We start from the raw sequence: 14,822 nt of genomic DNA on the forward strand, positions 1-14,822 counted from the left end.
TAGGAATGAACTGTCCTGGCTCAGGCTTCAGACTTTCCTAAAATCTCTTAAACAAGCAGCATCTGACATCAGCGTGCCCCATTGCTATCAATAAGAGCCGGCACTAGCACCCGCCTGCCTTGCTTCACAGCTTGGCTTTGCCTGGGACTTCCAAGCCCAATATAAGTAGCAGCCATCTGCCGATCTCTCTGTAGCTCCTGCTGAGTGGCCCCAGGCAGTGGCTGACTTTGTACGTCCCAGGAATCCCCAGACCCAGTGATCCAGTGAATAGCTTCAGACCATACCAGATAACAACTCTAAACATCCACAAGTGACACACTCAAGGGGCAGACTCAGTGAGCACCAAAAAGCCCCATTGAAGAAAGTCCTGCTTCATAAGGGTATTTCCTACACAGCAGCTCTCCCACTGTAGTAGCAGCTGGTCCTCACAGCCAACTAGCCTGGAGGTCAATTCCTCCCAGTGACACCAACAGCAATCAAGGCTCAACTACAACAAGACTGTCCACACAGCCCACACAGAGGTCACCTAGAGGGCCCAGCTCAGGTGAGTTGGGCACCTGAGCCACTGGTCCCTACAGGACAACTAGTATACAAGGCCATTCTACCAATTCCAGGAGACACAGCAGCTCTGCCTAATACATAGAAAGACACACAGGAAAGCAGTCAAAATGCAGAGACAAAGAAACATGTCACAAATGAAAGAAATGGAAGCCAGCAAACTACTGAATACAGAGTTTAAAACAATGGTTACAAGGTTGCTCAAGGATCTTAAGGAGAGCTTCAGGGGACTTACTGAGACTTTCAAGGACATAAAAAAGAACCAGTCAGAAATTAAACACTAACTGAAATAAAAAATAATTTACAGAGATTCAACAGTAGAGTAGAGAATTCTGAGAATCAAATCAACGATTTGGAAGGTGAGGAAGCAAAAAACACCCAATCAGAAGAGCAAAAAGAGATGTCTGAAGAACCTCCATAAATGATTTTGTACCAGACTTGGCAATGGTTCCCCGATTATTTTTGAGATCAGCTTTGGTCATGCCAATACCTGTGTACACTAGAGTCAGGGTGAATTCCTAGTGGCTGAGGATGATGTCAATTTACAGCTCTTTACCAATGTCCAACTTGGAAGGATCAGTCAGGCTCTCATAGTGTATCTTGTCCAAGGTACCAGCAGTGTTACTGATCAAATTCTGAAGGAAAATTTCCTTGTTGGAGTAGACAGTATTGATGATATGAGACTTGAATTGGGCAATTTCTGTGTCCTCTGTGTAGTGTCTTCATGTCTCCCCCAGCAGCCCTGCATGGCCCTAGCCCACCTGGCTTCCTCTGCTGATGTTTAGTAGTTGTGTTCCTCTCCTGTCTTTGCCTAAGGCATATTACAAGCACCTCAAGCCTTCTCTTCTCATATTTGACATTGGATTTGGATGTTGTATATTACAGTGTTCTTGTTGTGGTTGTTGTTCTGAAATTAAGTATGCAAAATAAAGAAGATGCAGTTTTTTTAAACAATAGATCAACAGCACAGATGCTGCAAAGACAAAATGGTAGGACATATTTAATAAACTTAAGGCACCCCAACAGAGATTTTTCACATTTCTAAGGAAAAGTAGATAAAATGAAACAGATATTTCCAAAATAACTCTTTTTAAAATCTAAGCAATGAGACAGAGGGATAGGGGAGGGAGCATTCATTATCAGATACCAAAAACCATTCCTACATGGCTTTGTCAGACTCAGAGAAAAAAACATTTCAAGGACAAAAACCAATTCTTCTTTCTGATTCACATACCAATTATGTAGTTTTTAGACTTATGAGTCTAGTGATCCCTTGACTTATGCGCACTATTACTGCACCAAGGGCAAGCAGTCCTCACAGGCACTGTTAAGGTGACTGCCAATTACAGATCTTCCTCAAGCACCCTTGTGACCACTGAGAAATTAGAAACTGAGTGGGGAGGTGCAAGACAGGGAGACTGATGACCCCACAAGCCTAGTAACCAAGCATACTGGCAAAAGAAAGAATGAGGTTGCAGTATGAACAATGCAAACGTTTTTAAATGAAGGCTTTTACCATTTTAATATGAGAAAACTTAAAAGCTTTGGCATTCCATTTTAGTTCAAAGTGATACAAACAGTGCTGTCAAACAGAAATATAATGCAAGCCACACATATAATTTAAGTTTTCTAGAAGTCACATTAAAAGAGGTAAAAATAAACAGATGAAATTAATTTTGATATTACATTTTATTTAATCTAGTATGTCCAACATATTATTTAAACATGCAGTAAATACAAAACTTTATTAATGAGGGATTTTTTTCACACTAAGTCTTTTTGAAATCTAGTGTGTATTTTATACTTATAGCACATCTAAACTTGTGCTAGTCAAATTTCAAGTTCTCACCAGCTACATGTGGCTAGTGGCCACTGCATTAGAGAGTATAGTTCTATAGCCATCACCATGACATTTATTCATTCACTCAGTAAATATATAATGAATGATTACTTTGAGCTGAACACTGTGCCAGGCATTAAGGATATAGCAGTGAAAAGAATTAACTCATCTCTGGTCAAATAGAGCTTGGTATTTGTCATCTTGGCAGGAACATATATAGTAAACAAGTGATTATCCAAATCTTCTATATACATAAAATCCTAAGTGACCGGATGACCAGTCAACCAGTCGCTATGATGTGCACTGTCCACCAGGAGGCAGACACTCAACACAGGAGCTGTCCCCTGGTGGTCAATGCATTACCACAGTGGGAACGCTACTCAACTGACTGACCTGTCCCAGTGGCAGCCCACCACCAGTCCAGTGACAGCCACTCACTCCTCAGTAGTCCTGCAGGCCCAATCTTCGAACAGTCCAGGCACTGATGAACGGCACCACAGGCACAATCCTGACAGTGCCACAATCCTCCCTAGATGCTCCACAAGGAAGAAATTATATAAAAGCGGCCACCAGGTGGCTCTCGACAACCAGCAGGAATGTCAGCGGGACAGATCTTGATCCTGGGCTGGCAAGGACATCCCACCACCCACCTGCCCAGAGGGCCAATCACATCCCAACCCCCTGCCACCCCCCTCAGGATGGGTGCCAGATGCAGGGCTCATGGCTGGCGAGCGCTGCTACAGCAGTGTGAGCCTCTCCCAATCGGGAATGACTGGTGCTAGCCCACGGCAGGCACAGCAGGGCCGGGTTGAACAGGAGCAGCAAGCAGGAGCAGCAGGGGGCATTGGAGTGTGAGTTCGGCCCAATCCCCACAGGTCACCCCGAGGGACCCCACCCATGCACAAATTCATGCACCGGGTCTCTAGTGCTTATAATAAAGTGTGATAAGGGAAATGTATAAAGTGCTACAAGAGTATATAACAGTGTGAGCCAAACAGTGAGGGAGTGGTTGTCAAGGGAATTTTCATGAAGAAGGAAAAATATAATTTGAGATTAGAAAGATGAATAGATGTTCATCAAGTTTGGGGGATGGAAGAAGGGTGGAAAAGTGGTCCAGGCAGTCCTTGAGGACCAGTTGAGGACAAGGAACTGAATGAATATCCATAAGCTGAGAGTACAATGTGTAAGGAGAAGAGTAGCAAACAATGAGGTCAAAGAGGCAGGAGGAATCAAGTCCATCAAGGATGGCTTCTATCATAAGAGTCAATGGCAGCTTTAGAAATAATGTTAGAGAGAGGTGCAACATAATCAGATTGCATATTAAGAAGATAAATTTGGCCCTAACCGGTTTGGCTCAGTGGATAGAGCATCGGCCTGCAGACTCAAGGGTCCCAGGTTCAATTCCAGTCAAGGGCATGTACCTTGGTTGTGGGCACATACCCAATAGGGGGCGTGCAGGAGGCAGCTGATCAATATTTCTCTCTCATCGATGTTTCTAACTCTCTATTCCTCTCCCTTCTTCTCTGTAAAAAATCAATAAAATAAATTTTTTTAAAAAGAAGATAAATTTGGGGATTTGGTCAAGATGACAAAGTAAGTGGAAGCTTCACTCACCTCCTCATATAACCACATAGACAGTAAAATCTTGGACATTTCTTTTAGAAATATTTTTTTCTGATATATCACCTTGGGCAAGGAAAACAAAAGAAAAAATAAACAAATGGAACTATGTAAATCTAAGAAGATTTTGCACAGCAAAGAAAACTATCAACAAAATGAAAAGACAACCCAACCCAATGAGAGAACATATTCACCAATGATACATCTGATAAAGGGTTAATATCCAAAATTTATAAAGAATCTATGTAACTTAACAACAAAAAAGCAAACAATCCAATTTTTAAAATGGGCAGAGAACTTGAATAGATGCTTCTCCAAAAAGGACATACAGATGGCCAATAGACATATGAAAAGATGTTCAACATCAGTAATCATCAGAGAAATTCAAATTAAAACCACAATGAAATACCACTGCACACCTTTCAAAATAGCTACCATCAATAAATCAACAAAAACATGTTGGCGAGGATGTGAAGAAAAGTGTTGTGTATTGTTGGTACAGCCACTGTACAAACAGTATGGAGGTTCCTCAAAAAATTAAAAATAGAATTGCTTTATGACTCAGTGATTTCACTTCTGGGAATATATCTGAAGAAACACAAAACACTAATTTGAAAGAATATATGCAACCCATGTTCACTGCAGTGCTATGCACAACAGCCATAATTTGAAAGCAGCCCAAGCGCCTATCAGTAAATGAGTGGATTAAAAAAAAGGCATGTACATTTATACAATACTAGAGGCCCGTTGCATGAAGGTTCGCACAATAGGCCTTCCTTCCCCTGGCTGCTGGCACTGGTTTTCCTCCGGCACCCGGGACCCAGGTTTTTGGTCTGGCCGCAAGGAAGCTTGGCTTCTCCACTGCAGTTGCTTCTCCTCTTCAGTCTTCAGTCTTCATTCTGTGCCTGAGTATGCAAATTAACCGCCATCTTTGTTGGGTTAATTTGCATAGTCCCTCTGATTGGCTGGTGGGCATAGCGGAGTGATGCCAATTTGCATGTTTCTCTTTTATTAGTGTTGATCATACTATTTGAATGTAAAAAAGAAAGAACCTTACCTTTTGCAATAACATGAATGGACCTGGAGAATATTATGCTAAATGAAATAAGTTAGTCAGAGAAACACCATATGATTTCACTTATATGTGGAATCTAGTAAACAAAACAAAATAGAAACAGACTCATAGATACAGAGACTTGACTTTGGGTGCTGAACACACACTACAATATACAGATGATGTATTATAGAACTGTACACTTGAAACACATATAATTTTATTAACCAATGTCACCCCAATAAATTCAATAAAAAAATTTTTTTAAAGGAGAGATATGGGAGAGCTTGAAAAAAGTAAATAAATAAAGGCATACAAGTCCAGGAAACACAGAATTCCAAACGAGATGAATCCAAAGAGGCTCACATCAAGACGCATAATTAAAATGGTAAAAGATAAAGACAAAGAGACAATCTTAAAAGCAAAAAGAGAAAGACAGTTACCTACAAGGGAGTTCACATAGACTGTCAATAAGTTTCCCAACAGAAACTTTGCAGGCCAGAGGGGTTGGCAGGAAATATTTTAACTGATAGAAAGCAAGGACCTACAAAGAAAACTACTCCTACTTAGCAAGACTATCATTTAAAATTGAAGGACAATAAAGAGTCTCTCAGACAAAAAACAGCAAAAGCAGTTTATCACCATCAAATCAATATTACAATAAATGTTAAAGGCACTGCTTTAAGAAGGAGAAGAGATGGGGGGAGGTACATAAATATGAATAATAAATTAGCAATAAATACATGCCTTCCCATGATCATTTTAAGTGTAAATGGATTAAATGCTCTAATCAAAAGACATAGAGTACACCAATCAGAAAGAATATATGCACCCCTATGTTCATAGCAGCACAATTTACAATAGCTAACATTTGGAAACAGCCCAAGTGCCCATCAGCTGGTGAGTAGATAAAAAAGCTGTGGTACATTTACACAATGGAATACTGCACAGCTGTAAAAAAGAAGGGACTCTTACCATTTGCAACAGCATAGCTAGACCTGGAGAGTATTATACTAAGAGAAATAAGCCAGTCAAAGAAAGATAAGTATCACATGATCTCACTCATATGTGGAATCTAATGAACAAAATAAACTAATGAACAAAATAGATCCAGAAACATAGAAGCATGGAACAGACAGACAAACTGCAAAGGTAGGTGTAGGTGGGGGGATAGGTGGGGGAGAGATTAACCAGGGAACTTATATGCATATAGGCATAGCCCATGGACACAGACAATAGTGTGGTTAAGGCCTGGGAGGGGCAGGTGAAGGTGGAGAGGATCAATGGAGAGCAAAAAAACAAAGGAAACATCTGTAATACTATCAATAATAAAGATAAAATAAAATTTTAAAAAGACATCGAGTAGCTTAATGGATAAGGAAACAAGACTCATATATACTGTTTACAAGAGACTCACTTCAGATTGAAATACACACACATACTAAAAGTAAAAAGATGAAAAAAGATATTTTATGCAAATTGAAACAAAAAGAAGCTGGGGTAGCAATACTTTACAAAATAGACTTACAAAAATCATACAAAATAGACTTTAAAACAATATATATAGTAAGAGACAAAGAAGGACATTACATAATGATAAAGGAGTCAATCCAACAAGAGGATAGAAACCCTGTAAACATTTTGCATCTAAAAGAGGAACATCTAAATATATAAAGCAAATCTTTATGGACATAAAGGGAGAAATTGACAGCAATACAGTCATACTAGAAGACTTTAACTTGCATTGACATCAATGGATATATCTTCCAGACAGAAAATCAACAAGAAAACAGCAGCTTTAAGTGAAACAATACAGCAGAAGGATTGAATTTATAATTTTAGAGCATTTCATCCCCAAACTTCAGAATATACATTCTTTTCAAGTGCATAGGAAACATTTTCCAGGATAGAATACATGTTAGGCCACAAAGCAAGTCCCAATAAATATAAGAAAATTGAAATCATATCAAGCATCTTCTCTGACCATAGTGGGATGAAACTAGAAATCAATTACAAGATAAAAAAAAAAACAACTGTAAAACAAAACAGATCCAGAGACAGAGAAGCATTGATCAGATGCTCAAACCTCAGAGAGAAAGTAGGGGAGGGTGGGGGTAAGGGGGAGAGATCAACCAAAGGACTTGTATGCATGCATATAAGCCTAACCAATGCACACAGACACCAGGGGGATGAGGGCATGGGGGGGAGGGCAGTGTGGGGATGAGAACACATATGTTGTTTGTAGTTTGCATTCATCTCCAGGGATCTGTTGCTGGAATTTGTTGAGATTAGTGGCTGTTCTATTGGAGTTTTCTCCCCATAGAAATAGTTTCTTCCCCTCTTCTATTTCATTCTCTTTCTTTTCTCTTACTTTTTTTTTCCTTTTCCCAATTTCATTTTTGTACTCCTTTTTTCTTTCTCTCTTTTTTCTTTTTCTCTTCTTTCTTCTTTATCCCCTAATTCTCTTTGATCTGGTGGTCACCTTTATTTGGGGTTATTAGTATCGTGAATACATTTGTGTTCAGTGCCTTGTTGTGTTGTATTTTGTGCCTTTAAATCAACGCAGCAGAGAGAGAACTACATAACCAAACACCTGGAGAAGAGAGATCATGGGGAGACAAAGAAACAGCCCACATATGAAAGAAAAACAGCCATCACCAGAAAAGGAAGTAAACAAAATGGAGGCAATGGAGGCAAGCAACCTGTTAGAGAAAGAATTCAGAGAAATGGTCATAAGGTGGATGAAAAGAATGGAAGACAAATTCAACAATATCTAAGAACCAAAAGGAAATGAAGAAGAACCAAGAAGAAATGAAAAATGACATCACTGCTATAAAGAACTCAAGAGAAAGCATCAACAGTAGACTAGAAGAAGCAGAGAACCACATCAGTGAGCTAGAAGACAAGGTAGGAAAAAATACCCAAGCAGAGCAGCTTCTAGAGAAAAAAAATTAAAAAGCAGGAGGAGAGCCTAAGAGAACTTTGGGACAACACAAAACGAAACAACATCTGAATAATAGGGGTGCCAGAAGGAGAGGAAACTGAGCAAGGAATAGAAAACCTGTTTGAAAAAATAATGACAGAAAACTTCCCTGATATAGGGAAGAAAAAACTCACACAAATCCAAGAAGCTCACAGAGTCCCAAATAAAATGAACCCCAAAAGACCGACGCCAAGGCACATTATAATTAAATTGGCAAACACCAACGACAAAGCAAGAATCTTAAAAGCGGCCAGAGAGAGACAGAAAGTTACTTACAAAGGATCCCCCATCAGACTAGCGACGGATTTCTCAACAGAAACACATCATGCAAGAAGGGACTGGAATGAAATATACAAAGTCATACAAAGGAAGGGTCTGAATCCAAGAATACTATACCAAGGCTATCAATCAAAATTGAGGGTGAAATCAAGAGCTTCACAGACAAAAAAGGTCTACGGGAGTTTATTACCACCAAACCAGCAATGCAAGAAATGCTAAAGGGTCTGCTGTAAAAAGAAAAAATAGGAAACAAAGAAGGAACACAGGGGTAAAGAATAAAAATGGCGACAAACAAGTATCTATCAATAATAACTTTAAATGTAAATGGATTAAATGCCCCAATCAAAAGACATAGAGTAACTGAGTGGATAAGAAAACATGATCCATTTATCTGCTGTCTATGGGAAACTCACCTCAGAAAAAAAGACGTACACAGACTGATGGTGAAGGGATGGAAAAAGTTTTTTCAGGCGAATGGAAATGAAAAAAAAGCTGGGGTAGCAATACTTATATCTGACAAATTAGATCTCAAAGTGAAGGACATAAAAAGAGATAAGGAAGGCCGCTTCATAATACTAAAGGGAACAATCCAACAAGAAGAAATAACTCTGGTAAACATATACGCACCCAATATGGGAGCACCCAAATACATAAGAAAACTTCTGGAGGGGATCAAGGGAGAGATTGACAGCAATACAATCATAGTAGGGGACTTTAACACCCCACTATCACCATTGGACAAATCCTCTAAACAAAAAATCAGCAAAGAAACATCAATCCTAAATGACTCACTAGATCAGATGGACTTAACTGACATCTTCAGAACATTTCATCCCAAAGCCACAGAATATTCATTCTTCTCAAGTCCACATGGGTCATTTTTAAAGATAGATCATATATTGGGTCACAGGTAAAATCTCTTCAAATTCAAGAAGATAGAAATCATATCAAGCATCTTCTCAGATCACAATGGCATAAAAATGGAAATCAACCACAATAAAAACAATCCAAAAAAAGCAAACACATGGAGACTAAATAGCATGCTATTAAACAATGACTGGGTTACCAGAGAGATCAAAGAATAAAAAACATCATGGCAACAAACGACAATGAAAACACAACAATCCAAAACCTATGGGATACAGCGAAAGCAGTCTTGAGAGGGAAGTTCATAGCTCTACAAGCCTACTGCAAAAAACAAAAAACAATAATTATAAATTACCTAACCCTACAACTCAAAGAGTTAGAAAGAGAGCAACAAGAAAAGCCCATTGTAAGCAGAAGGAAAGAAATAAAGATCAGAGCGGAGATAAATGACATAGAGACCAAAAAAACAATGCAAAAGATCAACAAAACCAAGAGCTGGTTCTTTGAAAAGATAAACAAGATTGAAGAACCTCTAGCCAGGCTCACCAAGAAACAAAGAGAGAGGACCCAAATAAAATCAGAAATGAAAGAGGAGAAATAACAACAGATCCCACAGAAATACAAAGGATTGTTAAAAAATACTATGAACAAGTCTACTCCAACAAACTAGACAACCTGGAGGAAATGGACATATTCCTAGAAAAATACAACCTTCCAAAATTAATCAGGAAGAATCTAAAAATCTCAATAGGCCAATAACTATGGAAGAAATGGAAGCAGTAATCAAAAAGCTTCCAGGAAACAAAAGCCCGGGCCAGACGGCTTCACGGGGGAGTTTTACCAAACATTCAAGGAAGAACTAAAACCTATCCTCCTCAGACTATTCCAAAAAATTCAAGAGGAAGGAACACTTCCAAGCTCATTCTATGAAGCCAGCATCACCCTAATACCAAAACCAGACAAAGACAACACAATGAAAGAGAATTACAGGCCAATATTCCTCATGAACATAGATGCCAAAATCCTCAACAAAATCCTAGCAAATCGGATCCAGCAGTACATCAGAAAGATCATACACAATGACCAAGTAGGATTTATCCCAGGGATGCAAGGGTGGTACAATATCTGCAAATCAATAAATGTAATACATCACATAAACAAATTGAGAGATAAAAACCACATAGTCATATCAATTTATGCAGAAAAAGCATTTGACAAAATCCAACACCCTTTCTTGATAAAAACTCTCAGCAAGGTAGGAATAGAAGGATCATACCTCAACATTATAAAAGCCATATATGACAAACTCACAGCCAACATCATAACCAATGGGAAAACTAAAACCATTTCCCCTAAAAACAGGAACAAGACAGGGATTCCTCCTCTCACCACTCCTGTTCAACATAGTACTGGAAGTACTAGCCATTGTGATCAGACAAGAAAAAGAAATAAAAGGCATCCAAATTGGAAAAGAAGTAAAACTGTCCTTATTTGCATATGACATGATACTGTACATAGAGAACCCTAAAGACTCCATCAAAAAATTATTAGACTTAATAAATGAATTCGGCAATGTAGCAGGATACAAAATTAATGCCAAGAAATCTATGGCATTTTTTTACACCAATAGTGAACTTACAGAAAGTGAGACTAAAAAAGCAATCCCATTTACCATCGCACCAAAAAAATTAAGATACCTAGGAATAAATTTAACTAAGAAGGTAAAAGACTTATATGGGAAAAACTACAGGACACTGAAAAAAGGGATAGAGGAAGACATAAACAGATGGAAGAACATACCGTGTTCATGGATTGGTAGAATCAACATCATCAAAATGTTCATACTATCCAAAGCAATCTATAGATTCAATGCAATCCCCATTAAATTACCAACAGCATATTTCACAGATCTAGAATGAACGCTCCAAAAATTCATCTGGAATAAAAAAAGACCTCAAATAGCTGCAGCAATCCTGAGAAAAAAGAACAAAGTAGGTGGAATCTCAATATCAGATATCAAGCTGTATTACAAAGCCACTGTTCTTAAAACAGCATGGTACTGGCACAAGGACAGACATATAGATCAATGGAATAGAATAGAGAACCCAGAAATCAACCCAAACCACTATGCCCAATTAATATTTGACAAAGGAGGAAAGAACATACAGTGGAGTCAAGACAGTCTCTTCAATAAATGGTGTTGGGTAAATTGGACAGATACATGCAAAAAGATGAAACTAGACCACCAACTCACACCATACACAAAAATAAACTCAAAATGGATAAAAGACTTAAACGTAAGACGGGAAACCATAAAAATACTAGAGGAATTCACAGGCAGCGAAATCTCAAACATATGCTGAAAGAATTTCTTCTCTGGCACTGCTCCTAGGGCAATGGAAACTAAAGAGAAAATAAACAAATGGGACTACATCAAAATAAAAAGCTTTTGCACAGCAAAGGAAACCATCAACAAAACAACAAGAAGGCCCACTGCATGGGAGAACATATTTGCCAACGATATCTCCGATAAGGGTTTAATCTCCAACATTTACAGGGAACTCATGCAACTGAACAATAGGAAGATAAACAATCCAATCAAAAAAATGGGCAACGGACCTAGATAGACACTTTAGAAAGAGGACATACAGAAGGCCGAAAGACATATGAAAACATGCTCAAAGTCACTAATTATACAAGAGATGCAAATCAAAATGACAATGCGGTATCATCTCACACCTGCCAGAATGGCTATCATCAACAAATCAACAAACAACAAGTGCTGGAGAGGATGTGGAGAAAAAGGAACACTCGTGCACTGCTGGTGGGAATGCAGACTGGTGCAGCCACTGTGGAGAACAGTATGGAGCTTCCTCAAAAAACTAAAAATGGAACTCCCATTTGACCCAGTGATCCTACTTCTAGGAATATATCCCAAGAAACCAGAAACACCAATCAGAAAGTATATATGCATCCCTATGTTCATAGCAGTACAATTCACCATAGCTAAGATCTGGAAACAGCCTAAGTGTCCATCAGCAGATGTGTGGATTAAAAAAAACTGTGGTACATCTACACAATGGAATACTACGCTGCGGTAAAAAAGAAGGAACTCTTGCCATTTGCAACAGCATGGATGGAACTGGAGAGCATTATGCTAAGTGAAATTAGCCAGTCAGAGAAAGATAAATACCACATGATCTCACTCATTTGTGGAATATAGAGAACTACATAGACTGATGAACAGGAACAGATCCAAAGACAGAGAAACAGCGATCAGACTATCTATCCCCAGAGGGAAAGTAGGGGAGGGTGGGGGTAAGGGGAAGAGATCAACCAAAGGACTTGTATGCATGCATATAAGCCAAACAAATGGACATGGACAACAGGGGGATGAGAACATGAGTGGGGGGTGGGGAGGTGGGTTGGGGGTTAATGGGGGGATGAGGACACATTTGTAATACCTTAACCAATAAAGAAATTAAAAAAATAAAAATAAAAATAAATGAACACACAACCCAAAAGTTATGGGACACAGCAAAAGCATCCTAAGAAAAAAATTCAGCCCCAGCCTGTTTAGCTCAGTGGTTATAGCATTGGCCTTCGCACTGAAAAGTCTTGGGTTCGATTCCAGTCAAGGACATGTATTTCAGTTGCAGGCTCAATCCCCAGCCCAGTTGGGGCATGTGGGAAAGACAACCAATTGATGTGTCTCTCTCACATAGATGTTTCTCTCTCTCTCTGTCTTTCCCTCTCCCTTCCATTTTCTAGAAGTTAATGGAAAAAATATCCTCAGGTGAGGATTAACAAAAAAATAAAAGAAAAGAAAGAAATTCATATTAATGTAGACCTACCTCGAGAAGCAAGGAAAATCTCAAGTAAATAATCTAACATAACATGTAAAGGAACTAGGAAAAGAACAATATACAAAGCAAAAAGGAGTAGAAGGGAGAAAATAATAAAGATTAAGCAGAAATAAACAAAATAAAGTCTAAAAACATTACAAAAGATCAATAAAACCAAGAGCTGGTTCTTTGAAAAGATGAACAATATTGACAAACCTTTAATAAGCCTCAAGAAAAAGGGGGGGGGAGAATGTAATACTTTCAACAATAAAGAATTTTTCAAAAAGGAGAGGACTCAAATAAATAAAATTAGAAATGAAAGAGAGAAATGACCACTGACACCATAGGAACACAAAGGATTATAAGAAAATACATACAATATGACAACATATTGGACAATCTGGATGAAATGGATAAATTCCTAGAAACATTTAATCTTCCAAGAACGAGTTAAGGAGAAACAGAAAATCTGAACACACCAATTACAACGAACAAAATTGAAGCATTAATCAAAAAATTCCCACTCTTTCCCATCTTGCAAGATGGCGGGTGAAAGGAAAACTGAGAAGCCGGATACTAAGGAGAAGAAGCCTAAAGCCAAGAAGGCTGATGCTGGCAGCAAGGTTAAGGCACCTAAGAAGGGGAAGCCCCACTGCAGCCGAAACCCCATCCTTGTCAGAGGAATTGGCAGATATTCCCGGTCGGCTATGTATTCCCGAAAGGCCATGTACAAGAGGAAGTATTCGGCAGCTAAATCCAGGATTGAAAAGAAAAAGAAGGAGGAAGTTCTTGCTACTGTCACAAAACCAGTTGGTGGCGACAAGAATGTTGGTCCCGAGTGGTTAATCTCCGCAAAATGCCTAGATATCATCCTACTGAAGATGTGCCTCGAAAGCTGTTGAGCCATGGCAAGAAACCCTTCAGTGAGCATGCAAGGAGATTGCGGGCCAGCATCACTCCTGGGACCACTCTGATCATCCTCACTGGGCGCCACAGAGGCAAGAGCGTGGTTTTCCTGAAGCAGCTGAACAGTGGCTTGCTACTTGTGACTGGACCTCTGTCCCTCAATCGAGTGCCTCTGCACCAGAAATTTGTCATCACCACCTCCACCAAAATTGATATCAGTGGTGTGAAAATCCCCAAAGATCTCACTGATGCTTACTTCAAGAAGAAGCTGTGCAAGCCCAGACACCAGGAGGGTGAGATCTTCAACACAGAGAAAGAGAAATACGAGATTACAGAACAGCACAAGTTGACCAGAGGCTGTGGACTCACAAATTCTGCCAAAAATCAAAGCTGTTCCTCAGCTCCAGGGCTATCTCCGCTCTCCGTTCACTCTCACCAATGGGCTTTATCCTCACAAACTGGTGTTCTGAATTTCTTATAAGAACCCGATTAAATAGCTGAAAGAAAAAAAATTCCCAGCAAACAAAAGCCCTGGACCAGATGGCTTCACAGGTGAATTTTACCAAACATTCAGAGAGGAGCTAGCACCTATCCTTCTTAAACTGTTCCCAAAAATTCAAAAGGAGGGATGACTCCCAAGCTCATTTTACGAGGCTAGCATTATCCTGATTCCAAAACCAGACAAAGACAAATGTAGAATCTAAAGAACATAATAAACAAACAGAAACAGACTCATAGATAAGAGAAAAAACTGAGGGTTGCCAGATTGGGGATTGGTGCATTTGGGAAGCTAGGTGAAAACGGATAAGGGACTAACATGTACAAATTGGCAGTTACAAAATTGTCATGAGGATGTAAATACAGCACAGG

General features: G+C 39.2%; 1 pseudogene; it reads left to right on the forward strand.

Moving 5' to 3' along the window:
• The first annotated feature begins 13,588 nt into the window (after positions 1 to 13,588).
• Positions 13,589 to 14,422, forward strand: LOC102425870 (annotated as a pseudogene).
• Positions 14,423 to 14,822: the final 400 nt, after the last annotated feature.

Source organism: Myotis lucifugus, unplaced genomic scaffold, assembly GCF_000147115.1.
Source record: "Myotis lucifugus unplaced genomic scaffold, Myoluc2.0 scaffold_81, whole genome shotgun sequence".
In the NCBI taxonomy this organism is placed as follows: domain Eukaryota; kingdom Metazoa; phylum Chordata; class Mammalia; order Chiroptera; family Vespertilionidae; genus Myotis; species Myotis lucifugus.